At 40.2% G+C, this 6,970-nt stretch overlaps 1 non-coding gene across 1 annotated transcript; it reads left to right on the top strand.

Moving 5' to 3' along the window:
- Nucleotides 1–3,677: 3,677 nt before the first annotated feature.
- On the top strand, nucleotides 3,678–5,800 carry LOC113685215 (uncharacterized). The gene has a single exon (XR_016184501.1). It is a non-coding gene; the product is annotated as an uncharacterized LOC113685215 (transcript).
- The last annotated feature ends 1,170 nt before the right edge of the window (nucleotides 5,801–6,970 follow it).

Below are 6,970 nucleotides of genomic sequence, written 5' to 3'. Positions count from 1 at the left end.
ATGTGCAAGATCAGGGCAGCGGAGGAGAGAGGTTGATCGATGAACAGAACCGGGTACGGGCAAAGTGTGATGCTGTCGACTGGAACCGGCTTCGAACAAACATTGGCTTATCCTTTAGGTTTTTTTTTCTTTTTTCAACATAGCCAGTGATTTTAAGGAAAGTATTATTCGCTTCCATCGACGATTGATGCACGAGAATTTACCTCTGCTCAGTCAGTTTTGAATGGAAACGAAAGCCATCGTAAGTAAATTCAAAATGTATGTTTTGAATTTGTGAGAGTCTGTTCGTTTGTTTGCTGCTATGACGTGTGTAAAACTTGTCTTTCTTCCACCGGAAAGCTGAAGGCAAATGAGGCACTTAATCTGGACACAAGGGATTAAATGCGGCGTTTACCCATTGATTTCCGCCGACTTCTTTGCGAAATAAAGTAGAAATGTCCAAATTCAACGGACTAGCTAAGACTAAGTGTGTTTGTGGAGTTTATATGAAATAATTCATATTTGTACTGCGGTTGTAGATGAAAGTGGAAATGTGATCATCGCAGTAAATTTTCCAATTTAAGCAATTGGAAAGAAGAAGCCTGAAAAAAAAAAATCAGGGCTTCAACGGGATTCGAACCCGTGACCTCCGCGATACCGGTGCGATGCTCTACCAACTGAGCTATGAAGCCACACATTGGGAGCGAGGTCAATTTATTGAGTTCATATCTTCCCGTGCAGTGAAATGATGTGGAGTTTATATGAAATAATTCATATTTGTACTGCGGTTGTAGATGAAAGTGGAAATGTGATCATCGCAGTAAATTTTCCAATTTAAGCAATTGGAAAGAAGAAGCCTGAAAAAAATCAGCCCTGATTTTTTTCAGGCTTCTTCTTTCCAATTGCTTAAATTGGAAAATTTACTGCGATGATCACATTTCCACTTTCATCTACAACCGCAGTACAAATATGAATTATTTCATATAAACTCCACATCATTTCACTGCACGGGAAGATATGAACTCAATAAATTGACCTCGCTCCCAATGTGTGGCTTCATAGCTCAGTTGGTAGAGCATCGCACCGGTATCGCGGAGGTCACGGGTTCGAATCCCGTTGAAGCCCTGATTTTTTTTTTTCAGGCTTCTTCTTTCCAATTGCTTAAATTGGAAAATTTACTGCGATGATCACATTTCCACTTTCACTAAGTGTGTTTGTGGTAGAAGAGGGTCCCGAATAAATGTTTTCTAAATCCCGTAATCCCGATGGTTTATACCGGCCAATCCCGATCATACAATTTTGTCTTAGTCCATTTCCTAAACATAGGTAGGCATTTACGGTGGCTGATGATTTTCTCAACCTGCATTGATCCGTTGAAGTCTATGGTTACCGTAAGGCGTAAGTTTATCTCTCTTCACCAAAGTAATGATATTGTTCATTTTAAGAAGTTTTCAAAGTTTTGCACTAATAACGTTCGTTGGTTACCGTAACAGCTTCCTTCTGTTAAACTTCGATCACGGACAAACGTATTAGTACAGACAGGTCGGTATCAAAGAAATGAATAACAATATCAACAAGTGCGTAAAAACAAAAGGTGATGGCAATCCCATAGTTTCATAACATGGAAGATAAAGACAAAGCAACTGAACACAATTCTGCTGTTGAGGAGAATACTTCTAACGAAGCGGGAACCTCTTCCGAGGTGAAAATTAGCCTCTTGTTCCAAAGATGGAATGTCACCATTATCACTAGGGGAATCGTACTTTCTTATTCCATCTTCCTCTTCGTCTTGTTTTCCGACGTAGTTTTCTGACGTAGCAGTCTTAGATGCCTCGTTGCCCTCTGGGCCATTAAGGATTTTTGGTAAATTGGCAACTTCGCTTCTGATATAATTTTCATTCCCGCGCAATAACAGCCCGACCGCTGCCTGTTCGCTTAGTGCTTATCATGAACTGAGAAAATAAATTTCTTCATAAATTCTCGTCAACGGATATCCCGGTTCTTGGTTCGTTGAAGTGATTATTTTCCGAATCCCGCTTCCCGAACCCGCCGATTCCCGTATCCCGCTCATAATGGCAGTCCCTTCTCACTTAAAATTCCCGGATCCCAGCCTTTCAATAATCCCAGTCTCGAATTAGGAACCCTAGTAGAACTCACAACTTAGCGCAACGTTTTACAAAAAACAGATTGTTTTGGATAATTCAGACATAAAATGAAAGAACGCTACATTGATTAATTTAACAGTAACCAAATACCTCACGTTTTAACTTTCTTAGTTATTTTTTTGAAAGATTATTAAATAAATCACAAACGGTTTATAGGCCACGTGTCAAGTTATCAACCCATTTTGTGAATAATACATTTGCCTGTGCCACCACAGAACTCGATATATCGGTATCCAGTCAATTCGCCACCACAACAAACTCGCCACCACTTCCATTATGTGTAGCCTTTCGTATGAAACTCACATTAAATGAAAGCCTGGATGTAGTGGTACATTGCGAAAAGGGAAAGGGATTCAAAAGATATGCGTTGCCTCTCAATTATGGAACGTTAACCATTAAATGAAATAAAATTTGTTGATACCACAAAAATTACAATCGGTTTGCGTAAAGCGAAACCAGAGTGACATTCGCAAAGTGATTTTCCACGATGTTTATGAAATCTTATGAAACTTGCATCAAATAAAGGCTAAGAAGTAGTAGTATACTGCGACAAAGAACGTGCACAAATACAGCAAAGTTGAAAGAAACACACTTGGTATAGTTATACCATGGCTGGTTATACACTTGGTATGTCGATGTGACCTTTAACGCGGGTTCTGTCCTTACAAACACAATTCGGAATACAGTAAATGGTTTGAACCCGGGGGTAACATGTAATAGTGTAGTTTGATCTCCGGGTGAGTGTAGTCCTGAGAAGGACTGTTGTCGGTATTGGTGACTGACGTTTCGACAACCTGAGCGGAAGTCATCATCAGAGTCAAGTGAAAGGTTGTTGTCAGTCGAATGTACTTAGTCCGGTTTGTGTACACTGATTGGATGAAGTCTTCGTTGTAGTTGTTCTTTGAAAAAACACGGTTAAGGTACTTGTTCTAATTGCGCTCGTCGGGTAAGAGTCCTGATAGTAGTGGCTTTGTGTGATGTCGGGTTGTAGGATGACTTGTCCAGTAATCTGTCGGTATGTGTCGGTTTCCTGTAAACTGTTGTCCGTAGTGAACTGTCGTCACGGCTTACCAAGCAGTCTAAAAAAGGTAGTTTACCATTTTCTTCGACCTCTCTTGTAAACTGTATGTCAGTGTTTTGTTCGTCAAGGTGGTGGTGGAATGCGTCGATTTCGTCGTGTCGTACGGCGGTGAAAGTATCGTAAACGTAGCGTAATCATGTTATCCTTAGGGTGGACTCGGTGTGCAGTGGCACATTTCTTGAAGAGCGCTGTCCGCGTCCTCAATTTTCTCTGAAAATGCAAAATTTCCCAGTCTTTGGTTCTAGTAATATGTTAAGAACCACCATCAGAAACTAACTTATGGGAAACAACAAGAAGAACAAACGAGGAGCCAGAGGTTCTTGCGAGGAGGAAACCGGAACGCCTAAACGACCCAATATGGCGGCGACCGCAGAACCAATTTCAAGCGAACTAGCAAGCCTCGCTGGACCAACTTTGATGGAGGAGATCCCTGGACAGAAAGAATCATCGATCGCTCCTGTAGAGCCGTCACTTATTGAACTTAGGGAAATGCTGGTTGATATTAAGATCGATATCTGCAACATTCTACGAGAAAACGAAGCCATGAAGAACAACATGGATGAATTGAAGGCGACTATTCGAGGGCAGAATGTTGAAATAGCAAACCTTCGAGCATTGCTTAATAAAGCGATAAAGCAGTTTGATGATGCCGAACAAGAGCTGGCCGAAACAAGGAAAATAGTTGACCAACAGGAGGAAGAAATCGCCGAGTTGTACGACCTCCAAGATCATCTAGAACAGTACACACGGAAAAACTCCTTGGAGATCCATGGACTGACCGGAACAAGCTTATGAGTCAACAGAAGAAGTGGTTCTAAAATTGGCTAATGCCCTGGAGGTGCCGGTGTGCCAACAGGATATCGAAATATCTCACAAATTAAGCCGGAGAAAGGGAGTTAAGCCGATTATCGTAAAATTTGTTAATCATAAAACTAAAACGAATCTATACAAAGCCCGGACAAAACTCAAAAATGTGAGTTTCTCAAGCCTCTTCCCCGCTTCGACCGCCGCAGCACGAGTTGCCTCCGGCAAGATCTATTTATTCGAGAGCCTCACGTCGTACAGGAAAAAGATCGTCAACAAAGCGAACAAAATGCGGAACGATGGTTCAATCCTAAGCGTTTGGACAATGGATGGAAAGATTTTTATTAAAACGTCGCCCGAAGGTAGGCCTATAAAAATTAATGAATTAGATGATCTGGACTATCTTTAAATACTAGAAGAGAACACTTACAACAAAACTAGAAAACTGAGGACAACGTCGGACTGTAAGCTAGGAAGAGGGTTAGCTCTTGTAACTAATTGTTGTTGTTGTTGTTTTTTTTTTTTCCTTTTGTTATCGATATCATAAACTACTAATTGTAGCTCTTTATTGACTATGCAAACGCCTGTAAAATTAGATATTTTATCGCTTAATGTTCGAGGAATACGGGACCAGATTAAGAGAAGGAGTATTTTTTCGTTCTTGAAAGATTTTAAAACAAATATCTACTTTCTCCAAGAAACCTATTCTGATCTAAAAGACGAAAATATCTGGAAAAATGAATGGGGAGGTGAGATATTTTTCTCCCATGGTACTAACCACAGCAAAGGTGTCTGCATTCTAATCAACCCTGCTTTTCATTGTCAGGTGGATTATTGTTATAGCAACAACTCAGGGAGAATTGTGCTAATTACGATTACTTTTGGCTTCCAAAAATTAACACTTTGTAACATCTACGCACCAACCAACCAAACAAATCAACTCGAGTTTATGCAGGAGATAAACAACTGCATAATCGACAAAACAGAACTGACAAATTTAATTGTTGGAGGGGACTGGAATTGTACGCTGTCTAAAAAAGACAAAATTGGAGGAACGGTATGGGCACCAACGAATTACAGGAACTTGTTAGTGACTACAATGGATATGTTCGATCTAATAGACATTCAGAGAGTACGCTATCCAAAGTCACGAAAATTTACGTATGAATCAAAAGCAATAGGAATGAAGTCTAGCATAGACTTCTTTCTTTTGGCCAAAAACCTAACAAAAAGTGTAAAGAAAACAGAAATCTATCCATCAATTGCACCCGACCACAAAGCAATTTATACGTCCTTGTCTTGGTCGTGTGAAACCCCGAGGGGACCCGGACTCTGGAAATTCAATAATACACTTTTAAAAGATGAAGAATACGTGGAGTGGGTTCGTAAAACCTATTCAAACACCGTAAGATATTACCGTCAAGCAACAAGCAAAGGTCTCCTGTGGGAGCTAATCAAAATGGAAATTAGGAATGCGACTATCTCGTATGCGAAATACAAAGCAAAAGTATCCAGAGACAGGGCAGAGGTTATTAAACGCCAGCTCGAACAGTTAGACGACACTATTTGTAATAACTTTTTCTCGCCAGATACTAATCAAATCTTGCTGCACTATGACAACCTTAAATCCGAACTTCAGTCTCTGTACGAAAATAAAGGAAAGCAAGCGATGTTTAGAGCGAAATGTCGTTGGGTAGAACAGGGCGAACGACCAACAAAATATTTTTTCAATATGGAAAAAAGGAATTATAATAAAAAGACCATAAGGGAACTTCGCCTAGAAGATGAATCCACTACAATCAATGATAAACAGATCCTCGACCAAATTGAAGTTTACTTTAGAGACTTGTACACATCAGCAAAAACATTCTCTCAAGAGGAATACGATGAATTTACACAGCATTTGCAAATACCAAAACTTTCAGATGACGATCGGGACAACTTGGAAAGTCCTCTAAGTTATGATGAGTGCAAAAATGTACTAGAATCTTTCCAAAGTGATAAGGCGCCAGGTGAAGACGGATTCACCGTGGAATTCTATAAATTCTTCTACGACCTATAAGGCGAAAATCTTCTGGCATGCTTAAACGAGGCTTACGAGAAAAATGAACTTACCATCTCGCAAAGAAGGGGCATTATTACTTTATTACCAAAGGAAGACGGCTCTTTACTCGACCTGCATAACTGGAGACCGATAACCCTACTGAATGTTGATCAAAAAATCGCTGCGAAAGCAATAGCCAAAAGATTAGAAACGTTTTGCCGAACTTAATACACCCAGACCAAACAGGCTTTGTAAAAGGACGCTACATTGGGGAAAACATTAGACTTATAAGCGATGTTCTAGACCTAACAAAAGAGCAAAAAATTCCGGGCATTCTTATAGCTCTTGATTTTCGTAAGGCTTTTGATTCTCTCGAATGGCCCTTTATTGTGAGAATTTTAGATGCTTTTAATTTTGGTAGCAGCATAAAACGTTGGATAAGTACATTCTATACGAACGTGGAGAGCGCGGTATTGAATAATGGGTACACAACGAATTGGTTCAAACCGTCGAAAGGTGTGAGGCAAGGCTGTCCTCTCTCACCGTATCTGTTCATCCTCTCAGCCGAATTAATGTCCATAAAACTACGCTACGACTCGGGGGTCAAAGGCATTAATTTGTTTGGCAACGAACTTAAACTGTCACAATTTGCAGACGACACAAATCTGTTTTGTGCAGATTTAAATTCCGTGGAAAAAGCTTTAAATACAGTCAATGACTTCGGTAGGATAGCTGTTTACAGCTAAACATGAAGAAAACAAAAGCGATTTGGCTTGGGAAGTGGGCTAACAATAAAACCAACCCGTTGGGCATGAAGGACGCATACCCCGGTTCGGATCTTAGGAATTCACTTCTCGTACGATAAGAAGGGGAATGATGACCTTAACTTTAGCCTGA

The sequence above is a fragment of the Pocillopora damicornis genome, chromosome 2 (assembly GCF_964200805.1).
Source record: "Pocillopora damicornis chromosome 2, jaPocDami1.2, whole genome shotgun sequence".
NCBI classification, from domain to species: Eukaryota; Metazoa; Cnidaria; class Anthozoa; order Scleractinia; family Pocilloporidae; genus Pocillopora; species Pocillopora damicornis.
Note: the sequence above shows the minus strand (reverse complement) of the source record. Positions and strands in the feature narration are given on the sequence as shown.